The following is a 15,051-nucleotide window of genomic DNA, read 5'->3' on the forward strand; positions in this document are numbered from 1 at the left end:
AGAAATTATTCTAATCACACATCAGTCAAACAAGAGTGACCCAATAAAGAAATCTTTGGCATAACCCTAAGTGGCTAGTTCTACTTACGATTCGAGAGCAGCGTTCGATGCTCAACCTGAAAGGGAAGCAATTAAGAATTTGGCTGTTTTCTTTACAAAAATTAACTTGACTTTATTAGGGAATGAGGTACTGTACTTGGCTGTTGGTCGACTCCGAAAATGAGCATCGACGAGTTATCAAAAAGTGTAGATCTCTCTCTCTCTCTATCTCTCTCTCTCTCTCTCTCTCTCTCTTTCTCTCCCCTGAGGAAGCAACAAACTTGACTCAATTCTCATTTGATGACAACTTTGAAGAATCAAGTAGAAGGAAAAGGAAATCATGTCAGCAACATCTTCACATAAATACAAGACTCCAATTAGAAGAATATTTAGCTTTTTCACTTCAAATACTGAGAGAGAGAGAGAGAGAGAGAGAGAGAGAGAGAGAGAGAGAGAGAGAGAGAGAGCCTTACCTTTTTGCCTTATTTTATATTTGGGTTCCCCCAGGTCCCTCAGTGTGAGGCACCTCGTATATCCACCAGAGAGTTGCTAATGCACCTTCCGGTGTATTTTGCATCTTCCAGTCTTGGATGGTCTGGGATGCATCTTAGGTATTTATCGAGCTTATTCTTAAACACATCTACGCTCACTCTTGATATGTTTCTTAGATAAGCTGGCAGCACATTAAATAGTCGCTGCTTTATCGATGCTGGTGCGTAGTGGATTAATGTCCTGTGCGCCTTCCTTAGTTTTCCTGGTATATTTTTTGGCACTATTAATCTACCACGGCTTGCTCTTTCTGATATTTTTAGCTCCATGATGTTTTCAGTAATTCCTTCTATTTGCTTCCATGCTTGTATTATCATGTAGTGTTTTCTTTTCTTTTCTAGACTGTATAGTTTTAAAAATTGCAGTCTTTCAAAGTAGTCAAGGTCCTTAACTACTTCTAATCTAGCAGTATATGACCTTTGAACACTCTATTTGTGCAATATCCTTTTGGTAGTGTGGTTACTATATCACATTGCAGTACTCGAGTGTACTACATACATAAGTTTTCTAAAGCATAATCATGTGTTCAGCTTTTCTTGTTTGAAAGTGTCTGAATAACATTCCCATTTTTGCTTTACATTTAGTCAACAGTGTTGCTATTTGGTCGTTGCATAACATATTCCTATTCAATATTATTATGACAGGTAAAGTAGTGGAATGGAAGGAGATATCATCTAGGTTAATGTGGGTAAGGGTTAGGTTGGGTAGGGAATGTTGTGCGTTTGTCAGTGCGTATGGGCCAGGTAGTGAGAAAAGTGAAGAAGAGCGGAATGAGTTCTGGAATGAATTAACTAGGTGTGTAGAAGGACTGGTAGAAGGATTTATGTAGTTGTCATGGGTGACTTGAATGCTAGAGTGGGCGCTGGAGAGGTAGAAGGTGTGATTGGGAAGTATGGCGTACCAGGTGAAAATGAGAGTGGCGAGAGACTGTTAGATATGTGTGTTGAACAAGAGATGGTAATAAGTTCTATTTTTCAAAAAGGAAGATAAAAATAAGTATACATGGGTAAGAGTGGAAAATGGAAGAGTAGTAGAAAGGGCATTAATGGTTTATGTGTTGATAACTAAAAGATTGTTTGGAAGAGTGAAAGACGTGCACATGTTTAGGGGTATGGCTAACGGTATGTCTGATCATTTTTTGGTGGAAGGAAAATTAATTGTAGCAAAAGAGTGGGTGAATAGAATAGGTGGATGTAAAATGGAACTAGTGAGGGTTGAAGAGCTAATAAAATCGGGGGTAAAAAGTAAATATCAGGAGAGGTTGAAAATGGCATATGACAAAGTGAAAGTAAGAGAAACCAGTAATTTAGAGGAGGAGTGGAAGTTAGTAAAAGAAGATTTTGTTGGGATTGCAAGTGATGTGTGTGGCAAGAAGGTTGTTGGAGGCAGTATGAGGAAGGGCAGTGAATGGTGGAATGAAGGAGTGAAGGTAAAAGTGAAAGAGAAAAAGAGGGCTTTTGAAGAATGGCTGCAGAGTAATAGTATAGAGAAGTTTGAAAAATATAGAGAAAAAAATGTGGAAGTAAAGCGCAAAGTACGTGAGGCAAAGAAGGCAGCTGACCTGAGGTGGTGTCAGGGATTGGGTCATTTTTATGAAGAGAATAAGAAGTTTTGGGAAGAAGTGAAGAGAGTAAGGAAGGCTGGCTCAAGAATTGAAGAGACAGTGAAAGATGGAAATGGAAGGTTGTTAAAAGGAGAGGAGACAAGGAAAAGGTGTGCGGAATATTTTGAAAGTTTACTGAATGTTGAGGATAATAGGGAGGCAGATATAATTGCTGTTGCAGGTGTTGAGGTACCGTTGATGGGAGATGAGAATGAGAGAGAGATTACAATAGAGGAAGTGAGGAGAGCACTAGATGAAACGAGAGTAGGAAAAGCATCTGGTATGGGTGGTGAGAGAGCTTTGATGTTGAAGGAAGGGGGTTTGACTGTACTTGAATGGTTGGTGAGATTGTTTAAAATAATTTTTCATTTGTCAATGGTACCAGTAGATTGGGTTTGTGCGTGTATTGTACCACTATATAAGTGTAAGGGAGATGTGCATGAGTGTTGAAATTCAAGGGTATTAGTTTGCTGAGTGTAATTCGAAAAGTGTATGGTAGAGTACTGATTAATAGGATTAAGGATAAGACAAAGAATGCAATCTTAGAAGTACAGGTTGGTTTTAGAAGAGGTAGGGGTTGTATGAATCTGAATTTTACAGTTAGGCAGATATGAGAGAAATATTTAGCAAAAGGTAAGGAGGTGTATGTTGGGTGTTTGGATCTGGAAAAAGCGTATGATAGAGTTGATAGGGAAGAGATATGGAATGTGATGAGGTTATATGGAGTTGGTGGAAGGTTGTTGCAAGCAGTGAAAAGTTTCTACAAAGGTAGTGAAGCATGTATTAGGATAGGAAAGGAGGTGAGAGATTGGTTTTCAGTGAGAGTGGGGCTGAGACAGATATGTGTGATATCGCCGTGGTTGTTTAACTTGTATGTTGATGGAGTGGTGAGAGAGGTGAATGCTCTAGTGCTTGGATGAGGATTGAAACTAGTAGACAATAATATGCATGAATAGGAGGTAAATCAGTTGTTGTTTGCGGATTATACTGTGCTGGTTGCAGATATGTAAGAGAAGCTTGGCCGATTAGTGAGAGAATTGGAAAGGGTGTTTGAGAGAAGGATGTTGAGAGTTAATGTGGGTAAAAGTAAGGTTATGAGATGTATGTGAAGGGAAGGTCGTGAGAGGTTGAATGTCATGTTGAATGGAGAGTTACTTGAGGAGGTGGATCAGTTTAAGTACTTGGGGTCTGTTGTTGCAGCAAATGGGGGAGTGGAAGCAGATGTACATCAGAGTGAATGTAGGATGCAAAGTGTTGGGGGCAGTTAAGGGAGTAGTAAAAAATAGAGGGTTGGGCATGAATGTAAAGAGAGTTCTGTATGAGAAAGTGATTGTACCAACTGTGATGTATGGATCGGAGTTGTGGGGAATGAAAATGACGGAGAGACAGAAATTGAATGTGTTTGAGATGAAGTGTCTAAGGAGTATGGCTGGTGTATCTCGAGTAGATAGGGTTAGGAACGAAGTAGTGAGGGTGAGAGCTGATGTAAGAAATGAGTTAGCAGCTAGAGTGGATATGAATAAGTTGAGGTGGTTAGGCCATGTTGAGAGAATAGAAAATGGCTGTCTGCTAAAGAGGGTGATGAATGCAAGAGATGATGGGAAAAGTACAAGTGGAAGGCCAAAGTCTGGGTGATGGATGGAGTGAAGAAAGCTCTGGGTTATAGGAGGATAGATGTAAAAGATTGTGACTCAGTTCCGGTAGGCCCTTCTGCTTCCTCCGGTGCCTTGGATGACCGCGGAAGTAGCAGCAGTAGGGGATTCAGCGTTATGAAGCTTCATCTGTGGAGTATAATTGGAAAGGGTAGGCTTTGGCACCCTAGCAGTACCAGCTGAACTCAGTTGAGTGCTTTGTCAGGCTGGGAGAAACATAGAGAGGAGAGGTCCCCTTTTTTGTTTCATTTGTTTGATATCGGCATACCCCCAAAATTGGGGAAAGTACCTTGGTATCTGTATGTATGTACCACTGTCTCATAGACCTTTAATCTCACAAGCAATGCCATTTAATTTCCTACTCTGTTACTGTCTCCATACTTCCTAACTTCTCGTACCATGTATTATATTCTAACTCCTTTTTCTGAGCACCATTCTCCTAAATATTTATATTTATATTTATATTCCTAAACTGTTTCTATTCTTCCATTTCTAACCACTATAATCACCCTTTTAACCTCTTCTATTTTTGCTAATTACCAACACCGCAGACTTCTGTGGATTAGTGTTAAATGTAAATTTCTTAAGTTCTTCCAAACTGCTGCAGTTGCTAATGGCTCTTTATCATTGAATTATATCATCTACATAAATTAAGGTTTCTATTCTAATATTTCTAATCAGGGTTATCATTAACTTTGGTCCAAATACTGTTCCCTGTTTTACATTTCCTTCTATCCTAATTTCCTCTGTATATCCAACGTGGTTCTTGATAATTGCTTAGCCTCTTCTCATGGGAGAGGGGGCGGGGTGGGGGGGGACACCAAAATGTCGTCATCTGTATAATCCTCATGAGATAAAATTGAAGATTAACATCCTTTAAACTTCTTGCTTATAAATGGTGTTGTGCCTGGGATTCGAATTGTTCATCACTTTCCTTTGTAGCAAACGAAGTCTAGAAATGGGAAAATCCGAAAAGCGAATCTTCCTTAATACTAGTTAAGAATGAAAAGACAACTGATTATCATTTGGATTAGAACACATGTTTGATAACCCTGTACAACTGTAAGCAGGTTAAGACATACTCGGGAACAGTTGATTCCTTTAATGTACAAGAGTTGATTACAGATCAAGGGATGAGTGGGAACTGACTTATGTCTTTTCCTGAACCCCGTGCAAAGAGATACATATAACAGGGAAAACATATCATACATCAAATTGAACATTCCTACACCTCCCCTTTAAGGTCAAAGCTCCCCTTTCAAAGCAAACATAGTATATTTAAAACATAAGTATAGATTTCTCCTTTTAGTTGCGAAAATAATAAAACTGGTAAAGGTAGTCAACATGTGAAGCAAAAGGAATTCAGCTATAATAAAGATAGTCCTTCGGACACAACGCTGGAACATACATGAATGGTAAACATGACAAGAGGAACACTTATTAAACCCAAATATTCAGGATTAAAGTATATACACAAAACTTGACATGTTTAGGGGATATTTATTAAACACAACTAAAATTAATTACTCTGTAATATAATCATCGTGCCATTGCGGAGGACGACGTACCCTAGTGCTACTTCTCTCCTGGGTGGGTACTGGGCCAGCCTCCCCCGAGGCGGTGGGAGTATGTTCTCCCTAAGGTGGTGAGGGTGGCAGGGATCTCAAATGCTTGCGATTTCTTGTTGAAATTCTTCCACTCCCGTCTAACCTTATGCGATATCGGCGGTAGCTATTCTTTTCAATAACCACCCCGCTTCTATTCCAGGCTCGTGTAGTCACATCCTGGATAGCTACCCTCTCACCTATTTGTTGGGGGGAAAGATCCTTGGCTTTCTCGTTATACTTGGATGATATTCGTTGCTCAACAGCGCTTCTTTCCCTCTCTCTTGCGGACAAGGTTTCCGACCAATGCTCGGTGACGAAATGATAACTTTTTAACATTGGCACCGAATCTCGAAGTTGGTGACCCATGGCCAGCTGTGCAGGAGACTTATCTATACCACGTAATGGTGTATTTCTATACTGCAATATTGCCTGAGCTACCTTGTCATTGTCTAGCCCTCCATCAGGTAGAGTATTGCCCATTGATGTTCGTTTGGCGGTGCGCACAGCAGCTTCTGCCCGCCCGTTGGACTGGGGGTAGTGAGCAGACGACACTCTCATTTATACCCCCCACTTTCCGAAGAAATGTCTCATTTCCGTGCTCGTTAGATTCGTGCCCTCTTCCACTGGTATTTCTTCAGGTACTCCCCACTGCATAAAATATCTTCTAAAAACTGGAATCAATCTCGCAGATGTAGTTCTGTTAGCGAAGAAATAAATTTCCATCCATCCAGTCAGTCGATCGGCGTAGACCATTTACTGCCTCCCTGCTACTTGAAATAAATCTGCAACAGTTCTCTGAAATGGATATTCGGGAGGGGGAGTGTATATGATACTTTCCCTTGGTTGCGAAGGTGCCGCAACGTTGCAATCATGACACTGTGTCCTATAATTTGCCAAGTCACCCTCAATCCCAGGCCAATAAACTGCCTGTCGTGCTCTTCTGATCATGGAGTCAGTTGATTGATGACCTAAATGTAAATTGGTTGCAATGCGTAAACGTAGTACCTCCGGAACTACCAGACGAACATGCCCCTCGTCATATGCATATGTGACTAATCCTTCAATGACACTCAGTCTATCACGTACATTGAAAAAAGGTTTTAGGCAGGGCTCCACTTGAGACCTTGACGACGGCCAACCCCCTTTGCTGACACGTCGCTGCAATAGTAAATAATCAGGATCCTTCTCTGCTTCCCCCCTCATGGTAGCCCAGTCCATAGTAATGACGTCATACGCCAGCGATGACGTCATGGAGGCAATACAAACTTCGTTCATAAGTTCCTCCTCTTCTTCGTCTTTGACGATAGTTTCACTGCGAATCACTGGGTATCTTGATATCGTATCGGCTGCCGAATTCTTCTTCCCCGGCAAATATCTTATTAAGCTCTTGATAGTCCACGGTCCTCCGTGGTTTACCATTTTTCTTTGCTAATACTACCATCCTCGCACACCAGTCCATAGCTGTACCAGCAGGGACCTCCCTAATTACTCCTAATTTGACATCTTCGTCGAGCTGAGCCTTAACATCGGCCTCCCAATGCTTAGGAACTGGTATAGGTGTATGACACGCATAGGGGATGGCACCTTCCCTCAGGTGAATGTGGTGAGGGGCTCCTTTCATCATCGGCAGAGGGTTTCTTGAAACATTGAACGTAGTCTTCGCAAAACGTTGCAGAAGCCAGTTCCCCAGCCTAGGGACATTCTCCTCCGTGGCAGCGTATGGCATCTTGCGCTGACGACCACCACCCCCTACCCGTTTGGCGGGGGTTAGTCGACGCAGAGGGTTTCTGAGTGACGTCATTCGCGGTAGCGACAGCATAATTGGGAAACTTTGTATGCACTAGACCTAGTGATTTACACACTCCTAAAGACATATAAAAATGGGTAGCACCCTGCACAACGATAACACTAGTGCTCACTGATTTATCACCCAATTCTATTAGCATATCAACAGACCCATATATTCTCAATGACTTCTCCCCTGCGTGATTTACAATGACATTACACCGAGAGAGATTAGGTACCTTCAAACCCAATTTTGGTAACAAATCTACCCCTACTATACACACTTCTGCCCCTGTGTCTGGAACAGCCTCAACAACGACACAATCACATGAGAACTCATGCTTAACCTTTATTTTCACCATCGGCAGTTTCCCCACTGCCGCACATAGGCCTACCTGGCGATTGTCCGCAGGTGGATAGGCAACAGTGCATGACGTAACAGACACGTCCACAATAGGCGCCGTTTTGGCGGGCTGTTGCCCCCCTTGACGACAGAATTTAGCAAAGTGCCCCACAATACCACACTGAAAACAGTTAACATTATCAGCAGGACATTTTCCCTGCCAATGAGAACGACCACCACACTTTTTACACCTGGTATCTGACTTACTGCTACCAGTAGGTTTCAAGCTACTACGGCCACGGTCGTGTCCCTTGTCACTATTATTAGACCTATAGCTAGCAATAATTTTACTTTCACCTTCTAACCCACTTTCAACTAGGCCTAAGCCTATCTCATCCCCTTTTACCAAACTAGCTACGTTTGCCCTTCCACGAGCGCTAATACTATCGTTTTCTGCGGATTCATAAATTTCACATTTACGTAACAATTTCTGCACAGTATTGAAAACCTCATGATCCTGTAGGATCTCTTTCTTAAGTCCCACATTGCTTAAACCACTTGTTGTACGCTGTACAAACACAAAATCATTCAGATCAGCTTGACAATGGGGAAACTTAAACCCACAATCTAAGGCCAATTGGTGGCACCTATGCACAAAAGATTTCACGGTTTCTTGATCGCCTTGTTGCGCTGAGAAAAACTTGTCCCATGCCACTGCCTTATTCGCAGACTTCGTCGTGATCTCCTCCAGTCTGTCAAATGCCTCAGAGGCCGTTAATGAGTTCCACTGAACCTCTGAGTGCGTTGCATCTATAGCCATCCTTAACTTCTCATCGCAGTTTAACCGGATACTGATAAGTGCATTCTCTCCTGAGACGTTTCCTAAGGCCAGCCAATCACTCATAGAGCGACACCATTCTCGAAAACTGCTTTGTGTCATCTCATAGCTACACTTCTCAGGGCACATCGCCCTAACACCTGCCAAGGCTGAACCATGTGGTCTTCCTTGTGCCATGAGGCCAACCAAAGCCTGTAACAAGTCCTGTCCCTCGTGGCGCCGGCATGCCGGTGTTGCATTCCTGCTTGCAGTGCCCCTGGGGGAACGTATTGCTGTGCCCCTGGGTGTGTTGTGATGGCCTCGTCTCAGCATCTTGTAGGTCATGCTTTGGAACGAGATTCACTGCGCCATGTAAGCAGGTTAAGACATATTCGGGAACAGTTGATTCCTTTAATGTACAAGAGTTGATTACAGATCAAGGGATGTGCGGGAACTGACTTGTGTCTTTTCCTGAACCCCGTGCAAAGAGATACACATAACAGGGAAAACATATCGTACATGAAATTGAACATTCCTACAACAACTGACTCAGGTAACAATCATCAACATAGTTAAGATTGGTGGGACGAGCTTGGGGCAGCGCTGGCAAATTCAATTTCCTTAGATGGAGATCAGCATTATTCATTACAGATTTAAAGCATTTAATGAGTACTAGTAATATGCCAAAAGATGTTTGGCTCTAATGTCATTTGATGATCTTATCATCATCGTAATCAACAGAGACAATTCGAATAACGAAAAAGAAAATTGTCATTCTTCTTCTGTGTCTTCTTCGCCAACGTCTCACTGTGTTGTGTCAAATAACTTGTGAGTTTTTGATACTGAAAGAGGTACATAATTACAAATACTTTATTTGAGTCCATGATATATATATATATATATATATATATATATATATATATATATATATATATATATATATATATATATATATATATATATATATACATGTGTATATATATATATATATATATATATATATATATATATATATATATACATATATATATATATATATATATATATATATATATATATATATATATATATATATATATATATATATATATATATATCAATGCAATATGATATAATGTTGCGCTCAATACACGTAACATTTGAGGTAATACAGTACATTATTACAATAATACATAACAGTGATTTGCCACATTTTATTTCTTATAAAGCTATGGTTATTTTCTTAAAATCAAATACATACATATATATATATATATATATATATATATATATATATATATATATATATATATATATATATATATATATATATATATATATATATATATATAGTAGTATTCTTTTTGTATTATTTATCTACCATCTTGACTGTTCCCCTATTAGCTGGAGTGTAGTTTAATCAAATGATTTTCTTTGTTTAGTTCATTGCTTCCTAAGTACTCAATCAAGAAACATTTACCTTTGACTAGTTGTAAATAAAATTATGTTATCTTATGCGAGTTTTCTTTCTATATTTCCTTTTGTTTTATTGTGTTTTTTAGTCGAAGAGTCCCCATTTCATTAATCAATTCAACAGAACCTGGTTCGATCTCCACGAGGATCGTAACAGTTGGCGACCTTCGCCAGAATTTTCGACTACATAACCAATTGAAACAGGGAGAATATAGAAAGAAGCAGAATAAGTGCGATTACGAGAGATTTGATAGATTCAGGTAAACTTCTTGGTCTTGATGGCGATGATCTCCGTGAATATGTTATTAAGAGAGAACAGGAAGTGTTTGAGAGAGATGAAAGAGCAGCTGAAAGAGAAGAAAATTAAAGAAAGCGAGAAGAAAATGAAAAACAAAGTAAGCATGAGTTAGAAATGGCTCGTTTAAGACAAACTCTTCATAACAGTCGGTCAGGTAGCACATCAGGGAGTAATTCATCTTTGAATAGTGACACTGATAGTTTAGATATGAGTGCAGTGCTTAAACTTATACCGAAATTTGATGAGGAAGAGGTTACGAAATATTTTATGTCTTTTGAAAAGTTAATGAACAGAGTAGGCGCTCCTAAAAGACAGTGGACTTTGTATTTACAATCAGTTTTAAGTGGTAAAGCACATTCTGTGTATAGTTGTTTGTCTGAGGATGAAAGTGAAGATTATGATAATGTGAAAGAAACCGTACTTAGTGCATACAGATTGGTACCAGAGGCATACCGTAAGAAGTTTAGAAGTTTGAAGAGAGATGATACTAGTACTTATGTAGAGTACGGAAAGAAGTTAGAAAGATCGTTTTGTGATTGGTTGACTTCCGCTGAAGTCGATAATTTTGAAGATCTCAAGAACTTAGTTTTGTTAGAAAGTTTCAAAGATAACATATCTCCAGACATCAAATTATATATAGAAGATAGGCGTGAAACATCTTTTGCCGGTGCTACGAGATTAACAGATGATTACAGTCTCACACATGGTTTAAGTGGCAGTAAAAAGAAAAACGATCTTTTGTCAAGTAAGGCCCAACATAGTAAAAGTAGTTCTAGCAATAATGATAATAGGAACAGGGATTATTATCATTATTATTGTTACATGTGTGGGAAGGAAGGTCATATTTCTCGGTACTGTAGGAGCCAATGGGCAGTCAGTAATTCAGAGGTCACTTGTTACAATTGTAATGAGAAAGGTCATATAGCTAGGAATTGCACAGTAGAAAGTACGAATGTGAAGAAACCTGTGTCACTAGTTAATAATCTTTCTTCAGGAAAGAATAGTCTCTTGAAAGAAACGAGGAAACATTATGGTGAATTTTTGTCTGAAGGTTTAGTTTCTTCTCTTAAAGGAGGTGATTCAAGGGAAGTAGTTTTGCTTAGAGATACGGGAGCGGCCGTATCACTCGTTAGGAGAGAGAGTGTACCAAGGAATGTAATAATCAGCATGAAAGAAAAAGTTATGTTAGGTGGGTTTCTGAACACTTGTGTAGTTTGTCCTTTGTTAAAGATGAAATTGGAAAGTCAGTTAGTAACAGGAGATGTAAAATTAGCAGTCATGGATACTTTGCCCGTAGACGGCGTTGACATTATTGTTGGCCTTGATTTAACTACCTCCAAGTGTGTGAATCCTATTCTAAGTGAAGTTCAAGTGCCTGAAATGATAGTAACCAGGTCAGGATTAGATACAGATATTGACTACGGTCATAGGTTGTTCGAGGATTCGAACGTAGGTAATAGAGGCAGTGATGATGAGCTTAGCATGAGTGTAGCTGAGGAAACTGACTTTACAAATGTTGATGATGTGAGCAGAGATGATGATGTAGCTGTCGAAAGAAGTGATGTACAGATTAGTGTTCCAGAAACTAGCTTATTGAATAAGGATGAACTAGTTAAGATGCAGAGGGAAGATGAAACACTAACTAGAATTTTCGAATGTGAATTGGATGATGAACCTGAAAATGCTTGTAAGGAAATATTTAGTTTAAAAGACGAACTTTTGTGTCGCTATGTTCGTCCTAAGACGGGTAGCAAAGAGGAGGTCATAGAGCAATTAGTAACTCCTAGGAAACTTCGTGAATCAATTTTGAAATTAGCACATGATGAACAAGGACATTTATGAGTAAATAAAACATTCAAGTGTATAACTAAAACGTACTTTTGGCCTAAAATGAAAAGTGATGTGAAGAGATATGTTTTAAGTTGTCACGAATGTCAAATGGCTGGCAAACCTAATCAAGTAATTCCCCGGGCCCCGTTATGTCATATCCCATCGGTAGGAGAACCTTTTGAGAATGTCGTAATTGATATCGTAGGCCCTTTGCCCAGAAGTAAGGGAGGGAATATCTATCTATTAACAATCATTGATAGACTAACACGATATCCAGAAGCAATCCCAGTAAGAAATCGCAATGCAAAAACTGTAGTTGAACGCTTGCTGAACTATTTCTTTAAATTTGGACTTCCTTGCGTTATACAGAGTGATAATGGTAGCGATTTTGTATCAAAGTTTTTCAGAGATAAAATGAAAGATTTAGGGATTAAACTTGTAACTTCCACCCCGTACCACCCTGAATCACAAGGAATTGTTGAACGTTTTCATCAAATGTTGAAAAGTTGCTTAAAGAAGTTGTGTAATAATTTCGAACATGATTGGGAAGGAAAGTTTTGTCTTGTTAGCTTTACGATTAACTCCTAATGACACCACGGGATTTAGTCCTTTTGATTTGTTGTTTGGTCACACCGCCAAAGGACCTTTAGAAATATTAACCCTGGATAGGTACGCTCTTCGGACACCCCTTTAAGGGTATACTCGGACGCGCGCGACCCCGACTCCAAAAAAAATTCTTGAAAAATCAGTTTTTGCAGTAACCTCCTTTTTTCTTTTGCCAAAGAAACTTCAATGAATGCTTAAAACAACTGTAAAGATAAATACTACTCATCTGCAGAAAAACTATTTATTATAAATATTTTAAAAAATTAAGTAGAGAAAAAAAGACCTTACATAAAAATTCATAAAAAAAAAGTTTATACATATATACACAAATCCTTTTAGGAATTGATTCTTGAATGTTTAGGACACATCTTGATGTATTTTGGATGAAGTCAGAACCATGGAGGTGAAGATCTGAAATGAGAAAAAAAGGGTAACTTTTTTTGGCCAAAAAAATTTGTCAAAATTTCATGAATTTTTTTGGGTACCCAAATGAAATAGGAAGTGGCTAATTTTTTTAGGGAATAAACATATGTTATCCTAAAATAGAAATATGTAAAAAAATCTTCATTATTTTGTAAATTACATTTATATCAGGGGCCATATCTAAAGGTAATTTTTTTAGTACTTAGAAATTTCGTAAAAAAATACATATATTTAATATATAATATGATATTTATGCAGGTAAAAATATACCAAAATATCACAAATTCTATAGGGAAAAAGAATATATATAGATAGGGCAACTTACGCTTCGGATATGTCCACAAAATGGCCGCCAACCACACTGACTCAGACTCCCTAATCTGCCACTTGAAATGTAGGAAGGGTATGTCAATTTCAAGGTGTTATTTACTAATCTAATTATTCTTGGATATGCATAAAAATTGTATGGTGGGTTGCTGGATAATTGTCGATTATTTTACGACTATAAAATTTAAATTCTGACCCAAAAAAAATTTTTTTGAAAGGAAATAAAATCGAAAAAAAAAATGTAAAACAATATAATATTTTAGCTAAAAAAATTTGATGATATTCAATCAAAAAAGAAGTAAACAAAATTTTCCGACAAATAAACATCTAGAGGAATCATTACTCTGTGATAGTTCCTAAGTACGTAGTAATTTTGAAAGAAATGGGAAAAAACGAAAAAGTGGCAATCGCAGGAAAATCGAACACATACCTATATATACGTCATATCTGGCGAAAATAAAGATAGGCATGGGTAGCCAGATCATCTAGAAACACTTTCCAACACTATAAAAATATAAGTTTTGCAACACTACTTGCCAATTCCTTACGGTAACATGACTAAGCAAAAAAATGCAAAACAAATAAAAAGGGGCACTCGCGGAAAAATGGCTAACATTCATATAATATACGGCATTTCAGAAAAAAAAAAAAATTCAGCCACGTGCTAGGCAAACCATCAAGGCAAATTTTCCGACAAATAAATATCTAAATGAATCATTACTCTGTGATAGTTCCTTAGTACGTAGTAATTTTGAAAGAAATGGGAAAAAACGAAAAAATGGCAATCACAGGAAAATCGAACACATACCTATATATACGCCATATCTGGCTAAAAAAAAAAGATAGGCATGGGTAGCCAGATCATCTAGAAACACTTTCCAACACTATAAAATTATAAGTTTTGCGACACTACTTGCCAATTCCTTACGGTAACATGACTAAGCAAAAAAATGCAAAACAAATAAAAAGGGGCACTCGCGGAAAAATGGCCATTCTAATATACGACATTTCAGAAAAAAAAAATTTCAGCCACGTGCTAGGCAAACCATCAAGGCACATTTTCCGACAAATAAACATCTAAATGAATCATTACTCTGTGATAGTTCCTTAGTACGTAGCAATTTTGAAAGAAATGGGAAAAAACGAAATAATGGCAATCACAGGAAAATCGAACACATACCTATATATACGCCATATCTGGCTAAAAAAAAAGATAGGCATGGGTAGCCAGATCATCTAGAAACACTTTCCAACACTATAAAAATATAAGTTTTGCGACACTTCTTGCCAATTCCTTACGGTAACATGACTAAGTAAAAAAATGAGAAACAAATAAAAAGGGGCACTCGCGGAAAAATGGCCAACATTTTATTATACGCATTTCAGAAAAAAAAAATTTCAGCCACGTGCAAGGCAAACCATCAAGGCACATTTTCCAACAAATAAACATCTAAATGAATCATTACTCTGTGATAGTTCCTTAGTACGTAGTAATTTTGAAAGAAATGGGAAAAAACGAAAAAATGGCAATCAAAGGAAAATCGAACACATACCTATATATATGCTATATCTGGCTAAAAAGAAATAGGCATGGGTAGCCAGATCATCTAGAAACACTTTCCAACACTATAAAAATATAAGTTTTGCGACACTACTTACGGTAACATGACTAAGCAAAAAAATGCAAAACAAATAAAAAGGGGCACTCGCGGAAAAATGC

This window comes from Palaemon carinicauda, chromosome 25 (genome assembly GCF_036898095.1).
Source record: "Palaemon carinicauda isolate YSFRI2023 chromosome 25, ASM3689809v2, whole genome shotgun sequence".
In the NCBI taxonomy this organism is placed as follows: domain Eukaryota; kingdom Metazoa; phylum Arthropoda; class Malacostraca; order Decapoda; family Palaemonidae; genus Palaemon; species Palaemon carinicauda.